This window comes from Acinonyx jubatus, chromosome C2, assembly GCF_027475565.1.
Source record: "Acinonyx jubatus isolate Ajub_Pintada_27869175 chromosome C2, VMU_Ajub_asm_v1.0, whole genome shotgun sequence".
Taxonomy (NCBI): Eukaryota; Metazoa; Chordata; class Mammalia; order Carnivora; family Felidae; genus Acinonyx; species Acinonyx jubatus.
Window position 1 is genome coordinate 1526300 of NC_069384.1, and position 17835 is coordinate 1544134.

Sequence of the window (17835 nt, forward strand, 5' to 3'; positions counted from 1 at the left end):
GCCCAGGTCGTCTGCAGATGGCCGAGAGGGCCCGCAGATGGCCCAGGTGAGCCCATGAATGAGTGCTGGCAATAGGGGACAACTCAAAGCCAGTAGGCTTGGGGCTACCGGGGAGAGCTCTAACTTCTTGCTACACACCGAAGAAAGGTTTGGAAGGAATATGGTGATCAAGTGTGAACATAAATTTGAAACGAAACTGGGGTATGTATTTGACAGCCATGGTTTAAGCAGGGATTTCTTTAAAGATGAGGTTTGGAAGCATTCTTTAAAAACAATGCATATTATTACTGATTATTAAAAAACCAAATAAAACACAAAACTTTTCAAATATAAAGTAGAACTGGTTGGTCTTTCAAAGAAGACAAAGTGATTTTGCTCAATCTAGAATAGAAACCTCTGGCTAACTTCATCTATTTATAAATGATTCAGGGCTTTTTCCAGCTGGATGTGTATAAAGGAAGGAAGCCACATAAACATAGGTATGTACAAGGAACGTACAACATAGACAAAAATTTCTGATCTGATTGAAAACTCAAACAAGACTAAGTGGAGAAGAAAACAGTGGAAAAGGGATTAGAAACATGACAGCCCGGACTGACAGAGTGCAGAGCCAAAGGCACACACTTTGTGGATCCAAAAACCAGAACATATAAACCAGGAAGATATTCCACGTCATGATGGAAGAAAACATCCCAGAAATAAAGATCTGAATCAGCCACTGGACAGACACCCATGTGCGTAGAAAAGGTGATAGAAACAAAGAAAACTCACATATTTCTCATCAGTATTACTGAAATTCACAAATAAAGAATTCTAAGGGAATCGAGACCAACATAATCCAATTCCTGAGGAGATAAAGTCACGTCTGAGGACAGCGATGGAGTGTCACCAAATTCTCAGAAAGGGACGGTGTGACTTCCGAGCTGAGTTTCGGCCAAGCTGTTGTTCAACTGTCAGGAGGCAGGGGCCGGAGTCTTACCCGGAGTGTCATCAGCACCTCCACCACCAAATCCGGGGTCCTGGTGCAGGCAGCCACAGGCCTCATGTCCCGTCTGTACAAGCCACGTGCACGAGGCACCTGGGGACTCACTCCTGCCCCCCGTCTGCCAGAGGCCTGCGGCGGGCAGGAAGGGGGCCCATCACCCTGAGCCTGGAGAGCTGGGTGCCACCCTGAGCCAACACTCAGAGGGGTTCTGTGGCAGCACCACCTGCCCCCCCTCCCCGTGCCCAGAGGCAACTCTATGCACTGAAGCCTCCCGTCAGTCTAAAATTCTAGAATTCTGTGCCTCGTAGACAGAATGTGAGCCAAGACTTTTAGCCCCCTGGATTACACCACAGACATTAGCAGTGGCCCAGCCAGGCCTGCCCCCCAGGATCCTGTCCCCACCACTGCTCAGCCACAGAAGAGAAGGCAGCCGCAGAAGGGCAGGACACCAGAGTGGGAGTATGGCTCCATTCGGCCAGGAAAGGACACGCAGAAGCCAGACAAGGGTTCACAGGAGATTTTAAAATGAAAATATTTATATTACTCCTTCACTTCACGATGGCAACTCTTCACTAAAGATCGAACACACACACACACACACACACACACACACACTTTGGCTAACTTAATCTTATTAAAATTGGCAATTTGTTAGCACTATTAAAAACAAGACAGCAGTCTCCAAAATGGAGTCACTTCTGCTAAGCCCCACGTCACCAAACCGAGACTTCACCTGATTCCGGCTCTGACCTCTCCCAGAAATGGGATCTCAGAGTCCGTGAGGAGTCACCCGGTCAGCACGAGCGAGGTCATCGGTGGCAGATCCCCACGGTCCCCTGGAGGAGAGTGACCTCGCCCAACTAAGATGTTTTGCCCGGGGGCAGCCTCCTCGCCCTGCTCCCTTCTGCACAGGACGGTCTGTCGTGCGTGCAGCGAGCTGGAGCTTTCTGTCTGCTGCACCGCGTGCTGCCTGGTTCGGGATCCCTGGAGGAAGCCAACCAGACCTCCAAAATTCACTCAGCTGGGTTTTGTTTAACACCACACATTCGAACTTGATGGTACAGGCTTTTTCTTTTTTGGTATCCTATCTTAACTATTACCTATTCAAAACACTTAATAAAACAGTAGAATCACAAAATTATGTTACACGTAAATTACGTAAGCAAAGTAACAATTTTTTAAATACTGGAACAGATTATGAAATTTTACCTTCCAGTTCCACAACACAGCTAGGCCCCCTCCATAGACTCAATTATTTAAATGCACAAATTATTTGAGACAATTTAGTTTGCACATCGTATCAGTCCCTGAACTAAATCACTTAGAAGTGTTTCACAGCACTGCTTCACGGGTCCTTCAAGATGGTAAAAGAAAGCCAGTGAACAGAAACTTTCCTGAAGGAAGGCGGTATCTGGGCTCACAGAGGAAACGTGCAGAGACCGCACTGGGGGTTTTCCTTTAGAAGCTGCTACTCGCCGTCCTGGACGACCCTACAGCACCACCTACTGTCCACACTGCCCGCTCGAGAGGCCCAGCGAGTGCTCTTGGCGGCCTATCACGGTCACTCTGTGGCCATGAAGGATGAAGAGTCCGAGCGGGCAGGAGGGAAGCCCTGGGAGGAAGGCGGGCTCCGCGTCTTGACGACAGCGGTGGCGGGCTAAGGACACGCTTGTCGGAACGTGGCAAAGCCCACTTGTCCCCGTGGCCACCGCTGCCACCCCTCCACACAGAGGAGGAGCCTGGGCAGGGAGGCCCAGGAAGGTGCCCAAGGACGCAGAGCTCCTATGAGGACGGCCACGCCCCTCACGCTCTCCTCACGGCCCAGACAGCACGAGGAGCGGGAAAAGGAACAACTGCACGGAAAAGGCACGGTCCGATTATAAATAAACTGCCGTGGCCCGGTCTTCCACAACGAGTCCGGCGCACTAAGGGAGGAGCCATTAGCATGCTCCTTGGCGCACAGGACAGCGATGGCCCCGTGTGCTGCGTCTGGCCACCTGGTCCGAACACCGACCGGCCCGGGAATCCAGAGACCTACGGCCAGCGCCACCTCAGTTAGAAAGGCGAAGCCTGTGGGCGATGCATTTTCATCAAAAACCTACGTTGGGTAACCTGCCTGTGAAAGCATCACTTGCAGAAAAGCTGAAATACAACACAGGTCTGGCCTCCCCGCCACCCCTCCACCCCCCCAGGCTCTGCCCCTCCCTCCCCTGCCCCGCCCCCTCCCCTCCACGCTGGGGCAGACCCCTGCCCTCCACTCCGCCGCCCGGGCCCCTCCACACTCCCTCCCACATGGCACACCCACACCCACCCGCCCCTGCTCAGCAGCCCCCCTGCCCCGTGCCCACCTCCCCAGGAAGACACCACCGTACGTTTCAAGACTCGGTGCCACCACACCCCTCGAAGCTCACCCTGCCCGGACAATAAGCCACCTCCCTCCTGCCCCCACTTCTGTCACAGTGTCAGTGGACACCACTGCCCCACCAGTGACAGCCCCTCTCCCAGGCCTCCTGGAGCTGCTAGGCAGGAGTGAGCGCGAGACCCCCGAGCCCCTCTAGGCGCCTCAAAGGGGAGCGGCCCTCTGTCCTCCCAGGCGAGGGTGCCCCGAGGCCACGCGTGTGCTCCAGCCCCAGGGCCCCAGCACCAGGAGGACAGCCGTGGCGCCCCAGCTTTCTGCACACGCCGCTCTGGGGGCAACCCGTCACCGGCCGGGATCTCCTCGCCCTCCCTGCTGCCCGCCGCACGGGGTGGCGGCTGGCCCCCAGGGTGCTGGCGTTCCTAGTGGTCCTGTCCTGGGGAAAGCCTTCATGGAAAACAGAAGGAACCGAGTGGAGAGCACCAGACTCCCCTGCCTCTGCACGCAAAACCTCGCTGCTTTCTGTCACACATCACAGGTAAGCGTGGGGATCCAGAATTTCACAGTCGGCCCTGCCCCGGCCACAAACCAGCAAGAGAATTACCAACCAACTCTAGCTACTCCGGGGATCTATGATTCTCCACCCAACAACGTACAGGCACTTGAACTATCTTTTCAAGTCATTCTTTTACGGTTAATCGGGTATTTTTTTGTCCCTTTGTAAACTTACAGCCGCAACACAGAAAAACCAGGAATACCACTGCTTTTTAGACATTTTTCAAACTTGACACTGTTTAAACCAAGTTGCACTCAGATCTGTCCATGTTCTGAATGGAAAGCAAGCCCACATCACTACTCCCCGCTGTGCACCGTCTACGAGCTGCCCCCAGGGGTCTGGAGAAGAGAAGCCAGGGGAGGGCCGTGCCCCACTGCAGTGTGGTGACCTCTCCTGGGTCCTCGCTCAAATGCCACCCCCTGGGAGAGGCCGTCACCCCTCCCTCTGCTGCTGTCTCCCACCCGGAAAGGGGGCCGTTCTCTGCTCCCACCAGGTGCCATCGGGTCTGTCCCAAGGGCCGGGGCCAGAGCCCACCCGCAGGTGCCAGCGCATGTTTGCTGGATCGACGAAACAGTGCGACCGGGACGCAGCACAGATCTCTCTGTAACGTTGCCACAGGCTCCCCAAACTAGAATTCCCAGCCTAACCACCTCCGGAGCTCTGTGACTCCCTGGTGCAAACACTGATGCTGCTTATTCGCACCATTTGACGTCACCGTCCCCAAATCTGCTGCGTCTGTGGCTCTGACCGGGCCGTCCCGCGCCTCGCCCGGGCTGCGGAAGAGAGGGGCGCCCCGTGACGCAGAACGGCAGGAGACTGGGAGGCCTGTTCGCATGTGGGAGCAAGAGCAGGAGGCCAGAGAGCTCCCGAGAGTCCGGGGGCCCTGCCGCCACAGGGGAGAGGAGAGGCGTGTGCGCCTCCCGCTCCCCCAACCTGCTGCCGGGTGAGCCGGTCTTACCGCCCCTGCCCGGCACCCGCTGCACCCGGGGCAGCCACGGGAGGAAGAGTGGCGAGGCTGCCTCGTGTGGCCCGCCGCGTGCGGGCGCGGGTCCCTCGTGCCCCTCCTGCTCATACCTAGCTCCCCCGTGGCCGCCGGCCTCGGAAGCCCAAGCACCTCGGAGGGGAGCGCTCCGCTTCACCCCGTATCACCCAGGACCCCCGAGGAGCGTGAGGGGAAGGCAGCGCAGGGGGCACGTCGCCCGAGGCCCTCAGATCACGCCCCCGCGGCCACCTGCACGTCACCTGTGCCTTCACCCGATCCAGAGGCTCGCGCCCCGCCCCGCGTGCCGTTTTTCCTCCAGTCTAACAAAACGTGAGTGTAGACGGCGGGTCCCTCAGCTCCAGAAAGGCCCTCTGGTGTCCACCACCACCTCGCGGCTTCGCTGGGGGCCGGGTGTCGCGAGCTTCTGCCTCCCCCAGTCCTCCGCCTCCTCGGCAGCCATGCTTCCCGGTCGGTCCCGGTTGGCCTTCTGCCCTTAAGTCACAGTTGTCACGGGTCACCTGCACTTCCTCCGCCTCTTAACGGTGCTAAGGTCCCCGTACCCGGGCGCGCCGTCAGCACGGCTCCATGTGAGCTGGAGGTGTGGGCAGAGCAGGGACCGAGGACACGTGTCCCTGCCGTCGGGCCGGGATGCTCCACTCTGAAGACCCCGTCATGGCACGGTCGTCCTGAGGCCCCGCGGGGCCAGCAGAAGCGCAGCGCGGACAAGGAGCCCCGGACAGGACCCCGCGCAGCAGCCTCGGCCCTCACAGCAGGTACACGACCGTTTCTGCGAAGGTCAGGCGGCGAGTTCCGCGGGGCCTGCGGCCGCGCACAGTCCCTGCTGCGCGTTCTGCTTTTGCCCCCTTGTCCCCAAATCCCTTGAAGATGCAAAAGCCGTTCTTCACTTCAGACTCCGGAGGGAGGACCCACCTGGCCGCCCGCGGGGAGGTCTCTGCCAGGCCTCAGGGGTGTGCGGCTGTCGCCCAGGAGGCCGGGGCGTGGCTCTTTGGCACGTCACCTTCACCCAGGCGGGCCCCGAGAACAAAGATGCCAAGGTGCCCCTCACCTTCACGCGCCCATCCCAGCCCCTAGTAGACTCTGCGGGTTCGCCGAGCGAGCGAGTGAGCACCTTTCACGGGCCTGTTAGCTATTTCCTTAGATTCCGTCTTTTGTGAAAATGCCGTGCAAGCGTCGTGTCCCTGATGCCACCGCACCCTCTCGTCCTTCCTGACTTGTGGGAATCTTCGCGTATCGTAGACTGGAAACTCAGCCAGGCCTCGGTACCTGCCTGTCAGGTCCACACTCCTGGTGGCCCACACCCCCGTCAGGTACACATCTCTGTCAGCCACACACTCCTGGTGGTACACACGCCTGTCAGGTATACACCCCCATCGGGTACGCACTCCTGGGGGTACACACCCATCGGGTGATTCCTCGTGCAGCGACAGAAAGCTAATCCCTAGCGCCGCAGCTCTCGACCTTCGAGGCAGAGTCGGGGCCCACACCTCTGGGCGTATGCGGCATCCCTAGACACTGTCCGGTCGTCCTGGGAGGTGAGTCGGGGCCGTGGGGGGTCGCACATGCACGGCCTCTAAGGCCCTCGGCCCCACGGGCAGGCATCAGGTGAGGCGGGGAGGTGACCAGGACGCCCACGGCTGCTGTTGGTTCGGGATGCCGCGGGTGCCTCTTCACCGTCTGCTTCCTCGGGGCGCAACGGAAGCCCCTTCGCTTCCACCCCCGGCCCGTGATCTGGCCGACTCTGCCTTCGAGGCTGGAAGGCAAGGGTGTTCGATGGCACGTCCTCTCACTGAGCCTTCCGCACCCGGGAACCGACACCAGCACTGAGGCGCGTTCGCCCCTCTGACCGTGAGCGTGGCGCACGGGCTCAGTGAGAACCGGCCCCCTCTCACCTGGAGGAGCTGGCCAAGACGGCCGCGCCCTACACCCGCGGGGTTCCCTCGGGAAACACGCCTCGCTCCCCACAGACCTTCCGGGAAGCCGGAGGGTCTGCTCCGGCTGTGGGACCACCATGTCCCCGGGGAAGCGGGTCCAGCAGGACGCGGCCTTCCTTACAAGCCATCGAGGCTACAAGGCCTCCGCTCGGGACACAGGGCTTCACCCCCACCCCCCGGCTTCCGAGATCCTGAACCGAGGGGTGGGGTGGGGGGAGCGGCTGCAGGCTCCGCAGGGCAGAGGCTGCCGGAAGGGCATCCCACTTCCCACGGAGCTCCGGGCGGGATGCATTCGTGGACTTGGGTGCTGCCCTAGATCCAGGACCTCACAGCAGAGCCACAGACACGTTAACACCTCCTGGCAAAGTGATGCCAGCGACTTGGCCAGACACACAGACACCTTCTCGGCGACGATAACCGATGCCAGAAAAAACACACGAATCGCTTCTCATTCTCAGCCCAATTTTATTTCAGAAACTCTCGGGAACGCCTACAAGAGAAAGCGTCATCTGTGCTCAACAGGTTACTTCAACCCTTAAACCGCTTTAAAGGGGAAAACCGTCAAGCTTTTGCCACAACATACAGGGATTCAGAACTCGGTGCCGTTGCAACTTGCAACTTGAACCCGACAGCCCACGTTAGTATGACGAGCAGGCCTGGATCACTCTCACGCCGCTCGCTGTCCCGGAGCCCACCACTGCCTCTGCCGTGAGCCGGAGAGGCCACGCACGACAGCCGGGCAGTGCCTGTGTCAACCTGGAGGACAGCCCTGCCACGGCGCCACACACTCAGGACGCCGTGCTCCCTCCCACCGCCACTGGCTCTGCTCAGCCAAGGCCCCCAGAGAACTCCTACCCCGCCGAGTGTCGCGGGGGGCAGCGGCTGCTCATCGCGGTGCCGGGGTGTTTCTGGAGCTCTGTGCACAGGGGGCCCTGCGTGGGACACCCAGGACCGTCCCAGAAACACACAGTGGGGAGGCCGCTCACGATCCACCAGCCCAGAGCCTCGCCTCGTTTTATATGTGAGCATGAAGCATTTCTCCGTGTTTTTAACACACGCCCAACGGTCCCGAAGCGTAACTACCATGTGAAGACAGGGAAGGCCGTGCCCAGCTTCTCTCAGAACCCACAGGCCGTAACCACTTCCGAGACTGACGGAAGCCAGCCCTCGCGGCTACCTGCTCGTACGGGCACGCACCGCGTGGTTCTGCCGAGAACATCAGTGCCTGAGAACTGAGTACTGAGTATCGCATATGTCTCGACTCAAGACGCCTTTATTATGCATTCTCAATTTCTCTTTTACTAAATTTGGGCATTCTACTGCTTTTTAAAATTATGCGGTGATAATTATATAAAGCAGTACCTGCTGTGAATTTCACTGAGAATAAAAAGGAGGAGTTCGTGAACACTTGTTACGGAAAACTCCCTTTGGGGGTGTGTGTGTGGCCATGAGAAACACAGGGGAACTTCCAAGTTCGAACAGGAGTCCACGCTTCCCCAGCCCCTCTCCGAAGGCGCGCCGCTGGGGAGGGGCCACAGGGCCTCCTCTGGGTGACCCCCGAGCCACCCCAGCCTAGACACCGTCACACGTTAAGACACAAGAAACAGCTTCAATCTTTTCACGGAGGGCAAGAGCAGCCACCATGCCTGAAACTAAAAACAGAGCCGCGCTCGTGGTGCTCCCGCCAGGAACCGAAAGAACTCTGGGGAAACGTGGTGGCAGAGTGAGGCTGACAGTGACGAGTGCTCCCTAATAAAGACTTGTTTTAGCCAAAACCCTTCGTGTTTACTTTCCTTTTTCAAACCACTCTGAAAAAGGAAAGTTACAGTACATCAGACTATCTGGTGCCAAGATTAGCTTTCATTTTATGAAAGAAATTCAAAATTCCTACTCTGCAGCTAAAACATCTACTGAGAGCCCAAAGAAGGAGATATAGTTCACAACGCTGCTGTATTTTACAACTTCCGGGCCTTTAATTCCACTTTCTCGGCACATGTTTTAGAGCTCTCCTGTGGGCCTGATCACTTTTTGTATGCCTTTAAAGACAACTTATTTGTGCAAAGGATTACAGATAATTCACTTCTCCAACGCGTGCTTGCATTATATAAAAAAACTTGCGTTTGGCATACATGGCAGAACTGAGGGGGCAGCTGACTGCCCTGGCACGATGTGTAGGTCACAGACTCCACTACACTTAGCAGCACTGAAGGACGGTGTCCTTTCAGACTCGGCCAGCTCCGTGCTGCTCAGCTCCTGCCCATAAACTCTAGTCACAGACCCGCTGATTTCACATCTCTCGCCTGGCTACCAGAAGAGCCACAGCTGAAACAGGCCCTGCCCACGGGCACAGCAAAGGGAGATAACCTTAATTTTGCCCTTTCCATACTCTCGCCACTCTTGTGCCGGAAAGCGGGGGAGGGCTGGGGGGCATCAGCTACAGACAAAGCAAACCCTGTTTTACCAGTCTCCCTGGGAGTCAGTTTCCTCACATTCCTGACATTTACAGACACAGAAAGGACCGGTGGGCCTTACCAGACACACACGTAGAGCCCAGTGGCCAGACGTGGGTGCACCTGTGCCCCCCAGAGACAGCAAGTGCCCCTCTCCCCACCGTGGGCTCTGCGCCCACTCCTTCCCTCATTGGCCAGGACAGGCGGGCTATTGTCAGCATCTACAGAACGGCTGAATGGACGCGGGTGCCCGCCAGTGCCGGGAAGCATCCAGCAGCCCTCTGCCGACTCCCTCCTCACACTGCTTCCCCATGACAAGACCTCCTTGAGTGTGCAAAACCCAACTTTCTCGAGTTAGTCACTCTGCAGGCCATAAAATAATCTTACGCACTACTAGATTTAACCAGATTTTAATATTTGCCTCAACTTCTCTCCAAAGCAGATGGCTGAGTCATATAATAGTCGCCAAGAATTAAGTGCTAGGTAAGTCTTCTTTTAGTCCATCAACGGAAACCCTTTACAGTAAAAAGCTTTACAGCGGGTCTAGTCCAGCTAGGGCACAGCCTTGCCCTAGCATGGGGCACAGCCTTGCACGGCGGTGACCGGAGGCCGCACTTGGCCACACGGCCACTGGAGGGCAGCAGCGCGCCGACCTGGACCCGCAGCCGGGCGGGCAGGTTTGTGCAGGCCGCGGCGGGGTGATGAAAGAATTAACAGTAACAAATAATCTATGCTGGAAGACACTCAATAAAACACATTTGAAAAGGCAAACAGGCTTAATTAATCAGTTGACATCAAGCAAAAGGCATTTTTAATCAGTCAAATAGCAACAGATTTCTGCAGGGTTTTACCTTACCGGTAGATTAGTTTCTGCGTTTGCTTGACCCCGAGGCAAAGCTCCCTCCGGTGCAGGCAGGACGCGATGACCAGGACCGGGGCTCGCGCAGTGTTTCCTCCAATCACTGCCGCAGATCTCCACGCCCAGCCTGAGACACTTCACTCTGTGTCACGGAAAGACTCAATTACTTCCAATTAATTTAAAAGCCTTTTCACCACTTCAGAAGCGAATTCTAATAATAAATACTGTTAATTAAAAATCCTCTTCCTAAATACAAGATTCAATTATTGTGATGGTGTTAAGGTCTTTTTAAAGCACGGACACAACAACCGATCACCCTTCACCCCACCTGTCACCCTCCAGGGTCCGCTCGCCACACCCCAGCACAAACAGCAGTAGCCCACACGCGAAGGCATGTACTTAACACCTTCTGCACAATGAAATGCCACGTGCACACGGGGGCACACGCACACGCGTAAGTACAGACGCGAGCGACGCACGGATCCCAGGACCTCCCCGGCCCCTTCCAGCCCAGGCTCAGAAGCTACGACCGTCCACACATCTGGAGGCAGAGGCTGTGAAACACCTCCATGTTGCCTCCTCTCAGCCTAAAAATACTGCCAACTAGAAAGTCATTAAAGAGAAGACTTCAACGTGTTCACATACTGACGGAACCTAAATATCCAACGTTAACATTTCCTTTTGGAAAAGCAAACCGAGGGGCGCCTGGGTGGCTCAGTCAGTTGAGCGTCCAACTTTGGCTCAGGTCATGATCTCGTGGTTTGTGAGTTCGAGCCTCGCGTCGGGCTCTGTACTGATGGTTCGGAGCCTGGAACCTGCTTCAGATTCTGTGTCTCCCTCTCTCTCTGCCCCTCCCCCGCTCATGCTCGCTCTCTCTCTCTCTCTCTCTCTCTCAAAAATAAACATTTTATAAAAATTAAAAAAAAAAAAAAAAAGCACAGCGATATCCACATAAAGGGCACGACCACAGTGGGCTTCTCCAGGGCACAGCAACCGGCTGGCGTCTGCGGGGAAGAGTGTGCGGGCCCTGAGTGGGTGTCCACAAGACGCAGTGAGTGTAGACCGGTGCCTCGCTGAACCCGGAAGGGCCCTAACTCTTCAGGCTCGACCCGGAGAGCACACACCTCCCCGGGGCCACCTGCCCCAGCTGAAGGTCCTCGGGGGTGAGTACCGCCCAGCCTCCACATCTCTCAGCTGGGACGTGTGTCCAAGACATGGCCCCCCGTGTTCTGTGATGTTCACCAGGTCTAGTGGGCACTGACGACAATGGCCTATCAGCCTGGGATTACGGGCCACACGCTCACCCTGCCGGCACAGAGCCTCCAGAGACAGGCACACAGGTCTGGGCATGCCATCACCGACCCCATTAGTGCCCTGCTGGTCCCGTCTCCACACCCAGGTGAGGAGAAGAAAGGAAGGGGTGCCACCGTGCTCACCCCCGCACCCTGTTCCTCAACGCCACCCCCACCCGATCAGAACGCCGCCGGCAGCTCCTCCCCCGGCCGGAGAGTGTGCAGGAGATACAGCAGGCCCCTCGGCAAAGGACGCAGAACAGGAGGCCCCTGCAGCCCGAGGAAAGGGAAGGACGATACGTGAGCCACCAAGAGGTCAGAAGTCATTTTACCAACCTGAGTCCACAGGCAGCACAGAAGAAGGGAGACAGCAGGACGAACAGGAGCGAGACCCACAGAACCGGGTGCTGGTGGTCCCGCCGGGAGCCGCTGGGCGGAAGTCTGACCGGGCCCAGGACAGCCCACCGCCACTCCCTGGGGAGCCGGACCCGCAGGGCCAGGGGACGTCTGCAAACCACGAAGCTGAGATAGGAGGAACCGGAGTGGCCGAGGCTGACGCCCGACTCTGCCGCCACAAGGCCGAGTGCCTAGGTCCCAGTGCAGTGACGCAGGGGACGAGCTCCGTGTGAGCCACTGCGGGGACCGAACAGACCAGCAGGTACAGAGTACCTGACCCATTGACAGCGAAAGTCACAGCAAGAGCACGACAGAGGGTGCGCAAAGGAGGCTCTTGTCACAGAGGTAGGAGAGGACAGCAGCTGGCGGAGGGCGGAGAGCAGTGCCACGATCGCATAGCGGTCCCGCATGGGACGCCTTCCCTAGTGAGTCTGCACCACCCCCTCTGGCGCCCAGGAAGCATCGAGAACAGCCTGAGTCCCAGTGACATCAGGCGGAGCTCATGCCCACCCACTGTGTGAGGCACCCAGAGTCTAACAGCCAGGGCATATCTGGAAAGTGTCCATGTATTTCTAAGTTAGCTGGTACTCTTTTTTTAAATTTTTTTTGAATGTTTATTTATTTTTGAGAGAGAGAAAGAGACAGAGTGGGGGGGGGCAGAGAGAGAGGGAGACACAGAATCCGAAGCAGGCTCCAGCCTCCGAACCATCAGCACAGAACCCAACACAGGGCTTGAACCATGAGATCATGACCTGAGCCAAAGTCGGATGCTCAACTGACTGAGCCCCCAGGCACCCCTGGCTGGTACTCTTCTAAATCATCCACAGACAAAAGGAAATGATCATAGTACAAAACAGAAAACATTGAGAACGAGAAACAAAGATCACACGTGGAAATGCGTGGTGTGCAGCTAAGGCAGTACCCAGAGGGAAACACGTAGCCTGATGCTCAGGCTTCTACAAAAGGGAAAAAGCCCACGAACCCCGCCTCGGTAAGTCAGGGGGACAAACAAGCCCCAAGCGAACGGGAGGGAAAAGGAGGAGATTAAACCTGCATTAATCACCCATAACGGCAGGCACAGGCACACAGACCGACGTTGGCAAGGTTGACGAGAATGCACAGAGAAGACAGAGAGGACACTGGCTTAGCCAGCCTGCACCGAAGAAAGGACAGCGAGTGATGTGAAGTGACACCTCTACTATAGAGTGAAGTGGCCCTGTAAAGGCGTCCCTGAGCATCTCAGCAGGCCTCGGGACCAGGACCATGGGGCAGATGGACTAGGAGAGTCCCGGGGGTGCCGGGCCCTCGCTTTTGGCCCTGAGAGCATGCAGCTGTGGGTCTAGGCATGCAGCTGTGGGTCTAGGCACGCAGCTGTGGGTCTAGCACCCAGGCAGGTGCTCCCCACAGTCCTCAAGAAGCCTCCTTGGACAAGATGTGCAGGATGTTGACAAGAACTCAGAAACCCAGCCGACAGCTAGGACCATCGCTGCAGACACATGGCCACCTCTGGCCATCTGAAGAACCACTGCCAAGGCCCCAATGCCAGGGGCACAGACAGACCGTCCCCTGCCCTGCTCCCGGCCTGTCTGGGTCATGAACATAATCAAATGGTGGCTGTTCTAGGCCATGAAGTTGGGGTCTTGGTTGGGGGGGGGGGGGATGTTAGGCAGCAAGAGATACCAGAACAGAATTATCACTCCGAATTCTCGCAACATTACATATATAAGAGAGTATTAAGAACTTTATTTTGAAAATTTTGTAAACTTAGGTACAATGAGCAAACTCCAGGAAAAATAGTTTATCAAAGCTGACAGGAGGAAAGAGAAAATCTGACTCGATGACAGACCAGAGTCAGGAAACAATCACGTACAGTGTCAGCCAAACTGTCTCACGAATGCAGATGTAAACACGCCCCGAAGAAAGTGCCAGCAAACTCGACCCCACCATCTCTCCAGAGCTGGCATCCGGCTGGCTGGATTTCCTGCGGGCACGGGCAAACGGGTGGGCGCACGGAACCTGGCTGCCGCAGCCGCCACGCTACTGTCCGGAGGCTTCCCAGGCGCCCCGGAACGGGCGTGGCCGCGGGGACCGGGCGCCGTCCAGGAGCACGAGGGGGGCCGCCCCACGCGGTGTCCGGGACCAACCCGGGCGACGGCCACGTGGGCACACCGGACTTCTCCTACCCAGGCACTCTCCTGTGGGACCGAGCCAGCCCACGACACAGACGCGCTAGGACACGACGAGGCACCGGGACCCGACAGAGGCCAGCAGCGCCCGGCCCCACACGGCAGCGCAGACGCCACACGGCAGCGCGGACGCGGGGGGGCCCCCGCCGTCACCCCGCCCTTGCTCACGTGAGGCCGCCGCCGACAGCACAGCCCGCCAAGCCCCTGCGGCAAGAGGAAGGGAGCTGAGGGGCTGCTCGTGCCAACGGCCACAGGCCAGGGAGCTGGGCCAGGCGGCGAGAAAACCGCGGAGGAAGCAGCACAGGGAGACCGTGCTTCACGGGCGAGCAAGCGAGTGGGCCAAGCGGGGCTGAGTTCTAATCCAGCCCCTTCTCAGCGCGCCTGGATCGTCCCCGAGACGTAGACAGGGAATTAGGTGACTGAGAGCCCGAAGGGGCTGGAGTGGGGGGTGGGGTCCACAGGGCAGCGCAGCTCAGCTGTCACCGGCGCCTTTCCGGAACTTTCTCACAGTGACTGCTCCTGGGCTCAGGACAGCGTCCTCTGAAAACAGGATGACCCCGAATTAGCCACACTGGTCTCTGCAAAGGATTTGTACCCAACTACCTGCTAACAAAAGGAAACTCAAATGCCACGGCAAAGCTGATAACATAGGGGTCGTACGGGATTCGGCATGCTCATACCGACCGCAAGTGTGGGACCAGTTGGGTCACTCAACACCTGATGGGTCTGCTGTGCCAATAAGAATTGCATTGGTTAAATGAAACAATTGCATTTGCTTTTAAGGTGATATTTATCATTATAATTCAATTAGACTCTGGAAATCAGGGCTAAATACTCCCATTTTCTACCTTGTAGATGCAACAAAACCATCACAAGAGTAAGCAGTGAAACAGAAACGCTCAACTGAGTAGACTCTGATGTCTGCCGACACCAATTATCTCAAGATACAAAGGCTTAATTTGCTCAAGACAAGTGAAGAAAATCAGATCAGATCAGCGGTCAACGGAAGGATGCTAAGACAAGGAAGCATTCTTCCTCACTTCTGATATGGTTTCCATTCTAAGTGCTTAACCAGTCCTAAAAATCGGTGCCCCCAGAAGCAGGACCAGAAGTCGGTGGGAAGCGAGCCCAGGGCCACCAGTGGGGCCTGAGTTGTGAGCCCGGGGGCTCCGGAAGGACACAGCGACGCCCCGTAACTGAGATGAGCACACAGGAGGGCCCATCACGAGGCTTCTGGTGAGGAGGAGGCTGGGAGGCCTCTCGGCAGGAGGCACAGAACATGCACCTCAGGAAGAAGCAGCGACCCGGCGTGTTTTCGGAAAGATGGTTCTGTTGGCTCTGTGGGCAACGGCTGGAGGGCTGAGACCCGAGGTGGGGAGGACAGCCAGGGACAGAGGGATGACCACGTGGAGAACACCACCAGTGGGTGACTCCAAGGATCCCGACCCTGTGAAAGGGGTGGATGGAGTTTTCAATGACATGAGAAAATCAAAAGAAAAGAGGAAATCTGAGACCATAGGTGTTTTTCAATTGTCCTGAGCTGCAAAAACCTTCCAAGTAGATTAACTACAGTCATTGATGTTTCAACTTCCACAGTGACCAGACCTTCCCTGGCTACCTGAGGTTTCAGAAGGGTAAAGTCGATCCTAGTTTAATACTACGGGGAGAGGTAAAGTCTTTACGTGGTAACATAATAATGAACCCTTAACATGCAAGAACATTCAAATATTAGACTGTGAATCCCCAGAGCAGAGAACTGGCCATGAAGGTAACTTCAAGAAGTCAGTGCTTAATAAAGAGGCTGGGGAGGAGGGCACAAGGCTCCATTGCACTTGCTGCTTCTGTAAAGGAAAAGAAATGCAGGAGGAAATAACGGTCTCGCCAGAGGCCGTGGTTTAATTTAAGTTTTTTTATATTATTTAAATTCAGTTGAGGAAGCAGTCTGCACAGCAGAGCCACATCTGCTTCGCTGCCCCTGAGCAGGGGCCAGTCCGGCAAGAGCAAGCGGGACAGCATCCGAGGCGCAGAACGTGGGACTCACCTCAGCCGGGAAGACCCAAGTCCAAGGCTCTGCTCCCACGGGACCCTGGTGCCACCGCTCAGACCGCCTTAGCCCCATTTGCCCTTCTTTCCGTTCCCCAGCATTTTGGTCTTAAGAGACCAACCAAAATGGACTTTGCCATTTCCTCTACTTACTGAATTAAATATATTCCAAGGATATTCCATGTCCTTAGCAAGTAAGAGGAAAGACCACTTTAGAATGAACTACGACGGATACAACACGGATGAATCTCTAAGTAACGACGAGCAGTGAAAGAAGCCAGACCAAAACGGTACCTATTGTCTGGCCCCAGTGATAGGGAGCTCTAGAAAATGCAAAGGGATCTTTAGAGACAGAAAGTAAAGGAGTGGAGGTCGGCGGGGGGGGGGGGGGGGGGAGGGGGGGGTTGGTGGGAAGAGGGTCCCGGGGGTGCAAGTGACCTTCAGAGGCCATGGGCACACTCACCATCTTCACCGTGACAGTGGTCTCACCAGTGTCTCAACACTTACTAAATTTCACACTTTAAAATATGTGCAGTGTTTTGTTATCAATTATATGTCAAAAAAGCTGGCTTTAAGAAAGACTACTTTGGGGGCACCTGGGTGGCTCAGTCGGTTAAGCACCCAACTCTTGGTTTCAGCTCAGGTCATGATCTCGCAGTTCGTGGGTTCAAGCCCCATGTTGGGCTCTGTGCTGATAGGGTGGAGCCTGCTTAGGACTCTCTCTCTCAAAAATAAATAAACATTTTCTTAAAAAGAATAGTTTGTTTTATATTTTAAAACCCTTCATCTTATTTTGTAAAGTGAATTAGTAAACATTAGTGAAAACATTTTTACGACCTGAGGGAAAACATTATTTTTTTAAACTCTGAATAATCTAACGTTTTATGGGAAATTAAACCTCACTGCAAACATTAAAACAACTCATTAAGTAGGCCAGGGAGCTCTCCCTATCCAGCTACACTTTACTGTCGTACAACCATTCCCAGAGGGACCCAATGCTCCCAACACTAGGAATGAGCTCTGTGTCTCCAGAGAGAAGGCAACTGGGGGGGGGGGGGGGGCGGGGCGGGTTGGAGGTGGAGACAGAGACAGAGACACAGAGCGGGGAGGGGGGCGAGCACTCGAGAGCATTGCTCTGCTGCACCTGCTCTCCCGCATTCGGGTCCAGCAGGGCATGTGGCCCTGGTGTCAGGGGCAGCACCCACATCTTCCCAGCCCAGGAGACGAAAGTCTCAGTTCATGGCTCGGTGGGGGGGGGGGGGGGGGGGCGCCTGAATCACCGGGATGGCAGGCGGGGAAGGACAGATGAGCAGCGTGTGGGAGGTGCTCTGAGCCCTCCCTGTCTGGGCACCTGCTCCCTTCAGGACGACCACCCACCCTTTGGCCCCATACATCAAAACAACCCAAAAAGGCCAACGGGCCAGAAGAGGCACCTCTGCTACAGGGGAGCATGCTGGTGTGGTGGCAGGGCCTCCAGACGGGGGCTTCCGGTCCTGGTTCTCGGCACCTCTGCGGGTGGGCCTGCTTACCAGGCATCAGGAAGTGGAGGTCTTCTGAGTGGGGCTTGGGGCCTCTGTTTTCCGTGACTAACGAGGTTATGTGTTAGAGATCCCCCCCACACTAAAGGAGAGGGGGCACCTGGGGGGTTCCGGGGGTTAAGCGTCTGACTCTTGATCTCTGCTCAGCTCATGATCTCATGGTTTTGTGGGTTCGAGCCCCGCATCGGGCTCTACGCTGACAGCACGGACCTGCTTGGGATCCTCTCTCCCTCTCTCTCT

At 56.3% G+C, this 17835-nt stretch overlaps 1 protein-coding gene across 6 annotated transcripts in view; it reads right to left on the reverse strand.

The window, feature by feature from the left end:
* ADARB1 (adenosine deaminase RNA specific B1) overlaps positions 1–17835 on the reverse strand; it is a 138674-nt gene that overhangs the window by 76439 nt on the left and 44400 nt on the right. For all 6 annotated transcript variants that reach the window (XM_053220449.1, XM_053220448.1, XM_053220451.1 and 3 more), the window contains one exon: positions 10138–10282. The gene's annotated coding sequence lies outside the window, so the exon portion shown is untranslated. The remainder of the gene's footprint in view (positions 1–10137; positions 10283–17835) is intronic.